General features: G+C 41.7%; 1 protein-coding gene across 30 annotated transcripts in view; it reads right to left on the minus strand.

Moving 5' to 3' along the window:
* SNAP91 (synaptosome associated protein 91) overlaps nt 1-16515 on the minus strand; it is a 146604-nt gene that overhangs the window by 116577 nt on the left and 13512 nt on the right. The gene's annotated exons all lie outside the window — the stretch shown is intronic.

Below are 16515 nucleotides of genomic sequence, written 5' to 3' on the forward strand. Positions count from 1 at the left end.
TAATCATTTTAAATGTATGTGTATTGTGCATTCTAGTAACATGAAGTTCAAGGTGCTTCTGCTATAATTATTTGCAGAGAATAAAGACGGTTATTCATTTTGGCATATTTTACATGTAGTTAAATGCTTTCCTCCCCTTCCCCCAAACTCCATATCCCACTTAACTGAGGAGTTTCTGAACTAAAAGTGTTCCTGATCAGAAAAAGTGCAGTAACAAAACTAAGTTCCTACAGTTTAAGAGAGTTATATACAGGGCCGGCTCCAGGCACCAGCTGAGCAAGCTGGTGCTTGGGGCAGCAGATTGTTCGAGGCAGCATTCTGCCCAATCCTAGGGCGGCACGGCCACTTTTTTTTTGGTTCTGCTCCGGCCGCCCTGTAGGGGGCAGCGGCGCGGAGAACCAGAGCGCCCTGCAGGGCAGTCCTCTTCCTTCCACCTGCTGTAGCCCTGGCCGCACCCTCCTCCCGCCCTCCCTGCACCCATGCAGGTGGGTTTTTTTGTTTTTTTGCGCTTGGGGCAGCCAAAAAGCCAGAGCCGGCCCTGGTTATATATACACTCCAGTCACAAGTTTTAAATAAATAAACAAACAAACCACTCACAAAAACTAGTTAAGTAAGAATGTAAGAACAATTTTAAACTGTCAGTTTAAAAGGTTCATTTCAGGTGCTATACCTAACCCTCAGGTTTCACTATACACTTGTTATAGTTACATTTTCATGTTTTTAAAATGATTTCTCCTCTTCAGGTTTTGTAAGACCCTCCCAAACAGGGGAACTGAATAGAATGCTTTGAAATGCACAAAGTACCATTTTTTGCAGCCCATTCTTTAGATATTACTTTTAAAACCGATTATTAAAAAATGGAGAGAGACTAATTTAAGGTGAGTGTCCCTTAAGGCCTTGACAGGAAAAGGTGAACATCTCTAAGCAAGATTCCATAAATGGCATTTTAAAAAAGCAGTTAACCTCTCTCTACAAGTCAATCACCACATTGCTGAAATTGAAACAAATCTACCAGGGATTGTGGTGGATTATCCACCACTGGTAGATTTTAAATCAGGAACGGATATTTTTCGAAAGACATTCCGTAGCTCAAACAGGAATTAATTCAAGGAAACCCTATGGCCTATGTTACGCAGGAGATTGGACTGTACGAGGAGATTTTGGCAAACCAGTAAAGTGCCTGAAACCACTATTGCTTATTGCTAAAAGCAGCCAAGTCAGCAGGCCGTAAGTGACCATGCAGCAGCCTCAGCTTGACCAAGGCAGGAGGGGAGGGGGTTTTGGGTCCCACAGGAAGGGCAGCTTGACCCCGAGTCTTTCCTGATAAGAATTGTGTTGAAGTTGCTGATACATGCATTTTCGGGGCCTCAAGGCTACAAACTCTGAAAAAAAAAAAACACACCTGGTTAATCGATGACCAGAAGGAAACCTCTTGCTTGACCTTTGAAACTGCTTCCTTAACAAGTGACATGTCATTGTATTACTAATGTATATACAAGGGGAAAGTTTGAGGTAGTTGGACTGGTCTCTCCCTCTGGATGCATCTTGTGTTCCCCACGGGCAGACATGCTGCCGCTGTAGGGTGACCAGATGTCCCGATTTTATAGGGAGAGTCCCGATTTTGGGAGATTTTTCTTATATAGGCACCTATTACCCCCCCCACCTCCTGTCCCGATTTTTTCACACTTGCCCTCTGGTCACCCTATGCCGCTGTGACACTCGAGAGCCACACTCAGCTTCGGTAATTATTGAGGGTTAGGGGTGTTTTACTAACCTGTTGCGGACATGTGTAAGGGTACGTCTTCACTAACTGCCGTATCGGCGGGTAGCAATCGATTTATCCAGGCTCAAAATATCGCGTCTCGTTAAGACGCAATATATCTATCCCCGAACGCGCTCACCATTGACTCCGGAACTCCACCAGAGCGAGCGGCGGTAGCGGGCCATCGATCCCGCGCCATGTGGACCCCAGGTAATTCGATCTTAGATACTTCAACTTCAGCTACGCTATTTGTGTAGCTGAAGTTGCGTATCTTAGATTGATTCCCCCCCGTGTAGACCAGCCCTAAGTGCTTTAGGCTAATTAAAAGTTTAGCCTTAAGTGAAAGCACTCTTGTGCTGTCCTGTTTGTACCAGCTATCTTTTGGGCAAATGCTGTGTCTCCCCCGATTTATTTCCTGACACCACCTCACACAGTAAAAGTTAACAAGAGCTTTGGGCTGAAAGAAACCCAGGTAACAGGACTAGATGATCAATGGTCCTCATCTGTCTTAATCAGTTATTTGACATTAGCATACATGACTGTGTTTAGATATGCTTAAAGGATGTGAATATATTGTTGAAGATTAAAAACACAGTATGAAGAAATATATAGCAAAATCTCCCATAAAAGGGTTGTTATTTCTATGCAATCATTTATGTTGCTTAGCTATTCATAAGCAAACAGAATATTGATCAGACATGCAATTCTAACCAAGACACGTCATACAGAAAACTTATGACGCTTCTTTCAGTAAAAGAAGCGTCTAGTCCAGTGGTTCTCAAATTTTTTTCACGGACCACTTGAAAATGGCTGAGGGTCTCAGGGGACCACTTAATGGTCTTTCCAAATGTTGTTTGTACTGTTAGCTAACTATTGTAAAGCGCTTTGGATAAAAGCGCTATATTAAAAAAAAAAAAAAAATTTTACTCTTATCTTTCTAATGCGATGGATGTACCCTCTCCCCCCACACTGTGGCAGTCCCCAGGCTGGAGCTGGGAAGGAGGGGGTTCTCTCCAGCGCCACAGCAGCCACAGAGCTGGGGCTGGGAAGGAGGGGAGTGGTCTCTCCCCTGCCACAGCAGCCCTGGAGCTGGGGAAAGTCACCTCTTTCCCTAGCTGCTGCAGCCTTGCACATCCCATCTTCCCACCCCACTGTCCCCACCCACCTACTCCCTATCCACCCCAAGACCACTAGCTCATGTTATATGTGCACCTTCTCCAGGATCCAGGCACCTAATTAGCGGAGCCACGCCTGTGCAGCTCCACTAATTAGGTAGGTGGCCCTTCATTTTCTCATGTGTGCGGCCGCCCAGGTGTGCACCTTAGAGGGAACTATCTGCAGATGACTGGTGGTTGACTGACAACAGTTTGAGAACCTCTGGTCTAGTCCTTTAGGATTTAAGGCAACAAAACCAAAAACACGGTTGGCTTTGCAGATTTTTAGAGGCGTTACACAAATGAGGACAAAAAGTATAGACAGAAAAGAACTAAAAAGTAGGGCTGTGAAGCAATTAAAAAGTTAATCACAGGGTTAATCACAATTAATCGCACTGTTAAAACAATAATAGAAAACCATTAAAGTATTTATGGATGTTTTCTACATTTTCAAATATATTTATTTCAATTACAATAAAGAATACATGTACAGTGCTCACTTTATATTTATTTTTATTACAAATTTGCACTAAGAAATAGTATTTTTTCAATTCACCTCATACAAGTATTGTAGTGCAATCTCTATCATGGAAGTTGAACTTACAAATGTAGTATTATGTACCAAAAAACTGCATTCAAAAATAAAATAAAGTCCACTCAGTCCTACTTTTTGGTCAGCCAATCACTCAGACAAACCAAGGATGGTAACAATTTGCAGGAGATAATGCTCCCCGCTTCTTGTTTACAATGTCACCTGAAAGGGAGAATAGGCGTTCGCATGGCACTGTTGTAGCCAGCGTTGCAAGATATTTATGTGCCAGATGCGCTGAAGTGTCACGTGTCCCTTCATACTTCAACCACCATTCCAGAGGACCTGTGTCCAGGTTGATGATGGGTTCTGCTCAGTAACAATCCAAAGCAGTGCGGACCGACACACATTCACTTTTGTCATCTGAGTCAGATGGCACCAGCAGAAGGTTGATTTTCTTTTGTGGTGGTTCGGGTTCTGAAGTTTCTGCATCGGAGTGTTGCTGTTTTAAGACTTCTGAAAGTATGCGCCACACCTCGTCCCGCTCACATTTTGGAAGGCACTTCAGATTCTTAAACCTTGGGTCCAGTGCTGTAGCTATCTTTAGACATTTCACATTGGTACCTTCTTTGCGTTTTGTCAAATCTATAGTGAAAGTGTTCTGAAAACTAACATGTGGTGGGCCATCATCCGAGACTGCCATAACATGAAATGTATGGCAGAACGCAGGTAAAACAGACCAGGAAACAAAATTCTCCCCGAAAGAGTTCAGTCACAAATTTAATTAACACACACACACACACACACACACTATATAAATAAAAACCCCAAACAAAAACAAAAAAACCACAAGCGTCATCAGCATGGCAGCATGTCCTCTGAAAACTGCAGCTGAAGCATGAAGGGGCCTATAAACGTTTAGCATATCTGGCACGTAAATACCTTGCAATGCCAGCTACAAAAAAAAAAAGTGTCATGTGAATGCCTGTTCTTATTTACAATGTCAGCAGAAAGTGAAAAGAGGGCAGTCTTAACTCCTGTAAATGTAAACAAACTTGTTTGTCTTAGCAATTGACTGAACAAGTAGGACTAAATGGACTTGTAGGCTCTGAAGTTTTACATAACTGCATTCAAAAACAAAACAAAAAAATTCTATATTTGTAAGTTGCACTTTCAGGATAAAGATATTTTACTACGGTACTTGTATGTGGTGAATTTAAAAATACTATTTCTTTTGTTTGTATTATTTTTATTACAAATATTTGCATGGTAAAAATAAAGTATATACACGATGCACTTTATATTTGGTGTTGTAATTTAAATATATTTATTTGAAAATGTAGAAAAACCATCCAAAAATATTCAATAAATTTATGGTATTCTATTGCTTAAACTGATTAATCGTGATTAATTTTTGTGAGTTAATCGTGTGAATTAACTGTGATTAAAATTGACAGCCCTAATAAAAAGCTTATTAATTCCTCCATGTTAGAAGAACCAGTGTTATGGTAAATCTAGATTCAGCTACAGTGTAACAGCTAGAAGCAGATACCAAATCTGAGCTCTACCAGCTTCCTTGGGGGCGGGGGGGAACCTTTCTAAAAAAGTAGTTTTAAGCATGTGATTCCCAATTCTTAGTCAAGTATTTGAGATTGTACTTAGGCTACACGGAGACACAATCCAACTAAACTGCTCAAAGTAGACCACAAGGAGAGATTTTCCAAGGGCAGAGGGAAATTTGTGTTGGCCATAAAACAAGTATTACTGTCAGAACAAACTTGAGGTATCCACTGAAGACACTCTGTGGTACTGAATGAATGAATTTATTATATATAAAAATAAAAGCAATAATCAGTCAAAAGGGATAAGCCAAAAGAGATACAGAACAAAGATAAAACGGGCTGGAAAGAAGTTACTTTTAGACAAGATCAGTATCTTTATCTAGGGCTGATATTAACTGAAACAGTAACATTGACAAGAGCTACTGTTTTCGTGCTTATCAATATTGTAATAGGATATTGAAAGAGTACTGAAAGGGAAGTGCAAGATTCTTCCTGTGTCTGGGCCCAGCCTCAAAATAACAGAAGTGGAATGAATGTCGGTGTGTTTTGAAGTAGAGTTAAGTCTAAAACGTCTCAACTAAAGAAAGCCAAAAGGAAAAAATAAACTAGAAACACTTCATGCCCCTTTTGTTAGAGGGTCATACTTCCCCACAACAACTTCATCTTGCAACAGAAAAGCTTACTTATGTCACATATCATGCTGCCAATGCTGGCCATTGCAAGAGCTGGATTTCAATTTCTACATAATCAGAAGTTAGATGGAGAGGACTTAGTACTGGACAGCAGGACATATTTTCCACATTGATGTGTATTGGAAATGTCAGAGGTGACTGAGTATTGCATGCTTAACTGGGGTATTTAATGAGTGTCAATAAGCAAGAAGGATTCATTGTATGCATTTAAATTTTATACATCACTAACTAGCCATTTGCAAAAAGAGCCAGAAAATCTACTTAAATCATGTTAACCATAGAAGTAACAAACAAAACAAACGTTTCCAGCTCAGTTTAATACGGTCTTGCTGTTTCATGAGAAGACATGGTTTTGGTTTTTCTCTTTGAGGAAAATGAGGCTGCACTTGGGATTTTGCTTTTTCCGGACCTCTAATTTATATATTTAAAAAAAAAAAAAAAAAAAAAAAAAAGATCCCGAATGGTTTTCTTCCAAAGAGTCTACTTGCTGCTTTATTACCCTTTTTTCCAGAGCACGGGGCTAACCTTTCCTAGTTTTGCTAGAAGACTCCTAGAGGTACACGCTCTCTTACATTAAGCAAAAGTGTCTTATCTTCAAAGTCTTTATTAGTCACTGAAGTCTACTACTGTTAAAAAAAAAAAAAAGCAGCCTCTTATTCTGGAATAGGAGCATCCATATAGGGAGTTATACTACTATGACCCAAATCTGTTTAGCTACACCAATACAGTTATACCAATATAAATGATAAGACTGTCCCATTCAGCCTAGCTCTTAGGCAAATAGGACATGATGCTTTTGAAAATTTTAAATCGCAAGACTTCTGATGTATACAGACCATTTGAAAACTTCTTCCCTGTCTTAATACAAAAAAGGGAGGTGAGAGCACTTCCTTTGCAGGTTATGTTTAACAGAAATTTATCTCTTACTAAGATATCCACAGAACATTTTCTTACATATAAAAATTGATGCAGCTGAGCTAGAATTGAGGATAAAGGGAAAAAAGCCAACACATTAATAGCCTAAGAAATAAAGATAGTTCTTTTCCAGTCTTACACACCGCCTATCCAACTCATCTTTGCCAACTTGAGCAATTCTGAACTTTTAGCAATTTGAAGTTTGGCAGCAAGATAGCAAAAGGCATCTCTCTGACCCCAGGACTATCCCCATGAGAATCCATCCAGATTTGGCATCACACAAGAAGTTGCCATCTGCACATGTGGATTAGAACTTATTCAAGCCCGGTCCCGTCATTCTCTGGGATTTTTATCTACAACATGCCAAACTTTTTGCTTGCCCTCCCCTATCAGAATACCCATTAGCCTAAAAGGAGATGCACCAAATGGGAGCCAGGGAACCATGAGTAATGAGACGGATTTTGGAACAGAAGCCAGGAGTGCTCCTGGAAATAACCCCTTCCCTCTCAGACAAACATTGCCACAGTTTCACTAGAATTCCATCATTTCCTTCCTTCCCATCATGTAGTCATGATGCATACAGGTGTTCCTTTTTAATTCAATGATGCTATACTTCAGCAAGTTTGCAGCATCACAATGGCTTCCTTGGTAGGATAATGATTCTACAAACAATGGATTGTTACATCACTAAATAAATGAAGGCAGAAGAAACAGTTAAAGAGGAAGCTTCAGTTTTATACATTATGCTTTTTTCAGCAAGGAAGCACCACCTCAGCTACTCTTTGGCCTGCATGGGTATATCTACACTGCAATTAAAAACCTGAGGATGTAGGGTGACCAGACAGGGGGCTGGGAGGTAATAGAAGCCTATATAAGAAAAAGACCCAAAAATCAGGACATCTGGGTCACCCTATGTGGATGGCCCATGTCAGCTGACTTGGATTAAGGGGTGGTTTAACTGCAGTAGAGACATTTGGGCTCGGGCCCAAGCTCTGGGACCCTCCTCCTGTATGGGGATCCCAGAGCCTGGGCTCAAGCCCAAATGTCTACACTGCAGTTAAAACAGCACCTTAGCCTGAGCCCAAGTCAGCTGATGTGGGCCAGCCACAGGTGTTTAATTGCAGTGTAGACATACTGCATGTGGTCAGACAGACTTCACAGGTTGCAAAGACTGTGCTCTGAATTGTTAAGGAGGCATTTCCAGTGAGCAAGAACACTGAAAGATTGCATTGGACAATTGCTAGAATAATAGTTACAACTGTGCAATTACTTTAGTCTGCACTGACAAATGGCAATGGTTGGTGACATGGTGGCTTCACCTGGCTCAAAGCAAGGGCAATATTTGGGCAAATGCCTGTGTGATGTTGATAGCAACTGTATGGTGTGTTACAAGTATGCTAAAGAATTGCAGTGCTAAAGTTCTATGGTGTAAACACATCAAAACAAAGACTACGAACCCAACTAAACCAACAGCTCTTTAATTGAGTTCATGATTATTATATACATAAGTGATGTAAGCAAACATTTTTCAGGAGAAACTTTCTAGAAAGTTTGGCATTTTGAAAAACACCACAAACAAATCGTATGTGTTGTTCTGCTAAAATGTAGTGAAGGATTATTTTGGCACTGAAACAAATTTTCATTCTGCAGCTCTCTCAAATATATCTGAGCAAAAAACACTAAAAAAAAAAGCTATTTTTCATTACTAAAGAACAAAGTGAGACACTCCATTCTCTTTATACTCTTAAAGAATCTGCTTGTCCAATCTTTAAAAACATGCTGTAACAATGGCAAGAGTGGCAGAGTACAGAGATTATAAAAAAAAAAAAAAAAAAAGTGTTAAATAATGTTGCTTCTCTCATTAGTATCCACTTCCTGGGCCTGCAGATCTGTCAATGTGTAAGATGATAAAGTGACAATTTGAAAGCTCAAGCTCTGCACTTGTATAGTTTAACAACAAAACGTCTTAGCAGTTTTAAAGTAGGGTTTTCCCCTAGAGATTTAGTTTTGCAAGTGAGTCTAATGTATACCACATTATTAAGTTTATATTTCTTTTACACAGTACTGTGAATAGTTTAGTGGAGGTAAAATGCACCAAACAAGATCTCTGTATTTCTCCACTACTAGAGATGTTACAGTTTTAACCTAGAACACTAACTTATTAAGCACTGAGAACAAGAGTCTATGAACTGCTACTGTGCAACCAATGGAGGAAAATACAGTGCAAATCCCCAAAAAACCATGAACAAAATGGCAATTGAACATCAAGTTTAATCATCTATCCTCTAACTTTAATATTCACTGTTGCCAACCCCAAGCGTTCAAAAATTGCAAGTTAGACACACATACACCCCACACCTAAATCTTGATTTAAGTCAAAGTTTGTTTTTCCTTTCATTTATGGTTCATATTCCTGTTTCCCCATGAAGGCTAGAAACTAACTTTTTTTAAAATGAGAACTGACATTCTCACATAGGACTATAGCAGTAAGGAGCTCAGGCTTTAAGACCACCACATATTGCAAGACTCAGAGTTGGCAGGCCTGATCATTCTATGGTTTGTTTTAGACCAATAATTTTAATATCTACTATTATGCTGGGGGTTGGGTGAAACCTTCTTGAAGATGGGGGAGTAACTGTGAGACACAGTTAAGATCCTTTTTGGAAAAACGATATCTGAAACAATAGTAGCCATTGCCCAAACCACAGGTTACATGCAAGAAGCTGAGCTATGAAGGTGAAGAGATTTCACTGGGAGCTGAATGTGAACGGTGTGACTGGTTCGGTCACAGAGACCCCCTTGGGACTGTCACCTGATGTGCTGAAATTACCTCTGAGCCCATTTTCCCAGATAGCTTGGGACTCCAGAACCCTGCCTTGTTGAGCCAGACATGCTAGCCTGCTGCACCACAGACTCAGGGTCTGGGCCATATCCCCAAAGCGGCAGACTTTAACCAGAAACTGCTCAGCAGGTTACCTGCCTCCAGAACCCAGACACCCAGTTCCCAATGGGATCCAAACCCCAAATAAATCCATTTTACTCTGTATAAAGCTCATACAGACATAAATTGTCTGCCCTTTATAACATGGATAGAGAGATATCCACACCTGGGGGAGTAGACAGCTATCAATCACTTACTCTGGGTTCATTAATAAACAAAAGTGATTTTATTAAGTATAAAAAGTAGGATTTAAGTGGTTTCAAGTAATAGACAGAACAAAGTAAGTCACCAAGCAAAATAAAGCAAACACACACACACAAGTCTAATCCCAATACATTAAGAAACTGAATACAGGTACTCTCTCACCTTCAGAGATGTTCCAATAAGCTTCTTTCACAGACTAGACTCCTCCCTAGTCTGGGCCCCAATCCTTTCCCTGGTACAGTCCTTGTTAGGACCAGCAGACATCTTAGGTGGAAAGCAGGAGTTCTCTCATGACCGGCCCCTTTTGTTTTGCTTCACCCCCTTTTATAGATTTGGTACGAGGTGGGAATCTTGTCTCTCTGGGCATAGGAGACGAGTTATATTCTTTTGTGGTGCCTGGGCTCCAGGAATGTTTAGGGCTAGGGGCCCTGCTCCACCAATATTTGCAGCTAGGTCTCATGCCCGGCCCTGCCTGGAGCAGGCACTGGCCCCCGCCTGCCACCCCTCCTCCAGTCCATCTCCCCCCCATGCCCCGCCACGTCCCTGCCTGAAAGAAAGCGGCGTGCACCTCTCCCATGCCTGCTTGTGCTGCCGGTGTAGCACATTCCTACACAGAGCGCTATCCTACTCCACTGGCCCCCGGCATCAACTGTTGTCTGCTGCCCCAGGGTCCTAGTGTTGCCCATCCGCTAATAGCAGGGCAGGCTGCCCTTCTACCCTAGCCCTGAGCCTCTCTAATGCCCCAAACCTCTCATCCCCAGACCCAGCCAGAACCCTCATCCCCCTGCACCCTAATCCTCTGCCCCAACCCTGAGCTCCCTCCTGCATCATGAACCCCTCATCCTCAGCTCTACAGCCCTCACCCTGCCTCCCTCCCATCCTCAAACTCCCTCCCAGAGCCTGCACCCCTCCCCCCTCCTGCACACACACACACCCCCTGCCCAGAGCCTGCACCCAGCACCCCTCCTGCACCCTAATTCCCAGCCCAGCACCTGTACCCCAGGCCTCCTCCCCCAACCTAAACTCCCTCTCAGGGCCTTAGGCATGTGCGGGGTGCAGGTTCTGGGCACCACCAAAATTTCTACAAACCTGCCACCCATGTCTCTGGGTCCCCATCCCTTCTTCTAAATGGAAAAGAACCAGATTTAAAATGGATTTCAGCATGGTCACATGTCCCTGTGAGATCTCATTCTTCATTACCCATGGGCTACCCCACACCCCCCGCCACACACACACTTACTTGCAGGTAAATAAACCCATTCACAATCAATTGTCCTAGTCAATGGGAGCCATCAAGATTCTAAGCCACCATTAATGGCCCACACTTTGCATAATTACAAATGGACCGCAGAGTTATACTTCATATTTCTAGCTTCAGATACAAGGATGATACATGCATACAAATAGGATGAACACACTCAGTAGATTATAAGCTTTGTAATGATACCTTCCAAGAGACCTTTCGCATAAAGCATATTCCAGTTATGCCTTATGAATGTGAATATAAATGTATTTTCATAAAGCATATGGAGTGCAACGTCACAAACAGAAGGCTGGGGTTATTGGCGGGGAGTGGAGGGAGGTACACTTTTGAGAAGCTGCAGCTGAAAACAGAGGTAGGCAGAAGGCCAAAGACAGCCAGAGAAGCACTGATAATGTGATCAGAGAGACAGCGAAGAGGTTTTTGGGTGAAATGCTAGCTGGACAAAGAGGCTTGAAAAACTGAGCAAAGAAACTGTCTCCTGCTTGATTCCTACTGTGTTCAGGGAAACAAGAATTTGATGTAATCCTGTTAGTTTACAAAAATTATACACAAAGAAGTCTCTGCCTCCATCAATTTCTCTTATGGAAACAACCTGCAAGACCCAGAATCTTGGATAACCACTTGGGTCAAAAGGGGGTAACAATGCATGCTTTATTAATTTAGAGGCCAACTTGCTGTCTGGCCTCATAGGAAAATGATGGGATTGTGAATGTGCCAAGTCTGCCTTATTCATGTTCAGTTTAGTGACTAATGGAAGTGGGGGGGGGGGGCGGGGAAAGAGGAGAAATCTAGAAATTGCCCTAAATTACTGCCAGGTGAAAGAGTACTTCAAAAAACTCCATAGATTTCAAGTATACTAAAATTAATGTAATCTGAAGTGAGGAGGAAAGTATTTTACAAGAGTGTTTGGGATAATCCGGTCCATGCCAAATGCATCAGATTTACTCTGAGGTATTATGGGTCCTAAAGATAAGTATCTGCATTTGTAAAATGAGTACAGAGCACTTATATTCTAGGTACTTGATGTTATATTTAAACAACAATAACTCTCTGGCTGGGGCTATTTAGCACTCCATTTGGTAGAGAGCTGTAACAAGGGAATCCATGTCCCTGCTATTCCAGAAGTTCCTTATTCCATGTAAGAGGTGACAATCTGTACAGTAATTTGTACATTTCACTTTTACACCATCTATGTTTTCAGCTTTCCATACTCTTCATATTTTTGTACTACAATGCAATTTTGATTCTCAAGAGCTGCAAGAGATTTGGCAGCTGGACAAAGTGCAGTTAGGACTACTCATACGCAAAGAGGAGTGGATGGCAGATTATTCTACAATCGCAGTCCCATTAGCTGCTGTTTCTACTGAATATGATCAGTGGTGAAATAGTTTAAAGTGACCGTTTAAATGGTCATTTGGTTTGAATTACCCTGTTGTGTGAACTTCTCCATTCTTCTCCTTGCAACTTCTGAGTCAAGAAGCTCTCTGTTTGCACCCTGTTCGGGGTAGAAGCTTCTTTTAAAAGAGGAAGTTCTACTTAAGGAACATATTGTGCAGCCAACAGAAGATGTTCAATGCATGGGGCCTTTGTTAACATTGAATAATTTCATAATTTGAATGAAAAAATTAAACACATGCATTTCAATACTTCTTTAAGTGTCACATTGCATCAGCACAATTTTCAGCTTTGTGTTTTCCAGTGTGTAAATAGATATACAAAGCTTTGCATAAACTGGAAGCCTGCACTATATTGTTTAAAGAGGCTTATTTTTAAATTTTGTTTGAGGCAAGATCTTCCAAAGTGACGAAGATCATGTGAATATCTAAAGCTTGTAAAGAGACATTAAGTACTTTTTCCCCCATCCACACTCTGACATAACAAATGAACAATTCACTCAAAAAGTCCCCACGAGTCAGTAAGTTGTAAGCAGGGCTCAAACTGGAAGAGTAGTGGTATTCTTCTACCTGAGATGTCAAAATGAGTTGTCACTCATGGTAGATTGTGCAGGTGTTCAAAACTAACGCTATGCTAAGCTCCTTTGGTTGCCTCCCTCAACAGAGTCTGAATATACCTATGAACTGAGCCAGATTAAGCTATAGGCACAACAGACATGTATAGCTTTCCAACTTCAAGAGTCATGATCAAGTCAGGATCTAAGCTTGCATTTGAGAACTTTAAGCCCTTTGGGGCTAAAACAATCTTGAACTAGAAGTTGAAGACATAATCCAGGTGTAACCAATGCAGTAGCGTCTAAATCCAGCCTCCAGCAGAGAGAGAAGCAGCAGCCATTGGAGACAGAGAATAAGCTATCTAGCTCCACATCCATCACTAGAGCAAAAAGGACCTCCACTACTATTGGGGGAAATGGAGGGATAGAGAGCTACTACATTATGTTAAAAGCAACAAAGAGTCCTGTGGCACCTTATAGACTAACAGACGTATTGGAGCATAAGCTTTCGTGGGTGAATACCCACTTCAGTTTAAGTAGGATTTAAATCTGTTTAAGTGCATCTATATTAGGATTTTGCACTCGTGACTGGAACTGATGCAAATTTTTTAAACAGACAAATCCTTGGGTTCTGTTGGACCAAAGGATGGGGAACAAATCCCCAAGCTGAAGGTCCAGCACTTAGAGCTCTTCCCACAAACATACAAATCATGGAACTTTTAGCTCAAGGGTCCCAGCTGAAACCTAGAGTGAAAAGCATGAAGAAAGGCAGCCTCCAAGATACAAGACTCAAATCATGAAGGGCTGGTTTACATTAAACCCATCACCTTGAAGAGAGAGTCTTCCACTGGTCTTCTCCATTTATTCTGTGATATCCACCCCCTGCTCTCTAGCACTGGGGCAACATTCCTCTTGCTGGGTGCCTGGTGTCCCCACTCTCTTCTTATCCTACCTCAAGATCTACTGTTGCTTTGCTTGCCACTGTACTTCAGATGCCCATCAGAAATTGATTGGTCTATTATCTACTTAAACCGCATATCTCCATGCCCTACCTTACTTCTACTATTGTCCAACTTCATACTCTTACTTAGATTTAATCACTTTTCTCTGAAGTGCCATGCACATATAGTGTGGTTTTTTTTTTTTTGTTTTTGTTTTTTTTGTTTTTTAAGATTACTACAGCCATCTTCTGGGCTCTTACAGGGTAACAATGGAGCTACTCCAACTGACTATATGGTATTAATCAGTGCATACATTGCCAATTATATCTACAAAACACTACCCGTGTGCATAAGCCACAAATGATACCAGTACAGAGTCAGTGCCAAACCAAGACTTACAAGGAGTCAAGGAAACCTGAGAACTCTACATACTGCCACAGTTTCCTGGCCACAACCTTCTTAATCTTTCCTAAAAAGAAAGAGGAGACAAATTTGGCAACATCCTCACCTCCCCCTCCGGCCCCCAAGAGCTACCCTTTAAGCTATCTTCAAGAGAGCCTAGCATTGCTCTTCTTAAGGGAAACACCGAAAGTGTCTCCCCACTAGTTTTACTTGCCATAAGTGATCATGGCTGATGTTTCAAACACCTCCAGAACTTGAAAGGACACCCCCCTCCCCCAAAATCCAACCAAAGCTGACTTTGCATTTGTTCCTCTCCTAATCACACCAGCCTACAATCCACAAACTTTATCCACAATGTAAATTAAGGACTCAATGGCAAGAAACTCTTTACTCTGTAGCAGAGTTGCGACACCTTGATTTCCTGCCAAGCTGTTCATCTCCTAAAACAGTTCCATGGATCAGACTATGGGGAAGGAGGCATAAGATAGGAAGGGGGGGGAAAAAAGTCCCTAGTCTCCAGTACAATCCAACCATGAGACTGAACTTTGCCATTAAAACATGCTTTTAAATCATCAGCACATATTTTAGAGCTATGTGAAGCCACTAAAAGGAAATGGTGAGAAGATACAAGTGTCAGCAATACAGACATCTGTCCCCTTTACATCAAATGCAGACACCATTGCTCAGTTATCCCAGTGCTTAAAGTATCAGCTCCCAGGGAAAGAGCTAGCTGAAGCTGTACTTGAACTGGAAACCAGAACAGGTTATGTTTAGTATGCACATCACAGCAGAAAAAGGTCTGTGCTGGTCCCCCAGCAGCACCAGGCAATTCAGGTGCACCCACAATGATTCACTGAAGGCATATGGTGATTTCAACACATTACAAATGAGGATGTCAGGCTTCAGACCAACCAGCCTCCAATGTCTTCCAAGTGTTAGGCTTCAATGTCAGCTCAAGCAGCTTGGCCATCTGCTCTTTAGGCCATAGTCCATGCCAGCCCGCCAGCTTTATAAGTTTGATCAAGCAGGTGGTCTCACAAGTTGGAGATATGTCACGGCTTCCAACTTCACCCGCCTCAATGTAGTGCGGGCTGTAATACTGGCAGGAAACCAGGCTCTCTGGAAATGGGTGATCTGAAGTGTGCACTCTATGCTCCACAAGCAGGAGAATTAATTAAATGAATGAAGCTTAACCTCAGCAAGACTAAAATTTATTAGAGCATAAGCTTTCGTGGACTACAGCCCACTTCTTCGGATGCATATAGAATGGAACATATATTGAGGAGATATATATACACACATACAGAGAGCATAAACATAAACAGACTCCAACGAGAAACTGCTGAGCTAGAATTGATATGCAAACTAGACACAATCAACTCCGGTTTGAATAAGGACTGGGAATGGCTGAGCCATTACAAACATTGAATCTATCTCCCCTTGTAAGTATTCTCACACTTGTTATCTAATTGTCTGTACTGAGCTAGCTTGATTATCACTTCAAAAGTTTGTTTTCTCTTAATTAATTGGCCTCTCAGAGGTGGTAAGACAACTCCCACCTGTTTATGCTCTCTGTATGTGTGTATATATATCTCCTCAATATATGTTCCATTCTATATGCATCCGAAGAAGTGGGCTGTAGTCCACGAAAGCTTATGCTCTAATAAATTTGTTAGTCTCTAAGGTGCCACAAGTCCTCCTGTTCTTCTTTTTGCGGATACAGACTAACACGGCTGCTACTCTGAAACTCAGCAAGACTGGTGATGCTGATGTGGAGGATTCCCAGGAAGTCACAATACCAGCCTGAAGTCAAGACAGTCTTCACCCTCAAAATTCCTTTTGGACTTCAGATGGTAAATAAGCACCCTCTTAGGTGCAGCTGGCCAGAAGACTGAGCTTGAGGAATATGGACTTTGGCACACATTTGCAACTCCCAGGCTTGATTGTTGCCATTCACCATACCTATGAAGATGCCAACCCTAAAAAGCCTTGTGTGTGTTTAGCTTACTGAATTAGTAGTATTTCACAAAGCATGCCATACTGCTGCTTTACCTTCATCTACTGGCTACCTGTCGAGTACCCAGTCAAGTTGGATATTTCAGTCCCATTCTTCAATGCCATAAATGGCATTACCTCCAGCTACTAGGGAGAGAAAATCTCCAAATGACTACAACCTCCTACAAACAGCTACTTTCCTCTAA

The sequence above is a fragment of the Chrysemys picta genome, chromosome 3 (assembly GCF_011386835.1).
Source record: "Chrysemys picta bellii isolate R12L10 chromosome 3, ASM1138683v2, whole genome shotgun sequence".
Classification (NCBI taxonomy): Eukaryota; Metazoa; Chordata; order Testudines; family Emydidae; genus Chrysemys; species Chrysemys picta.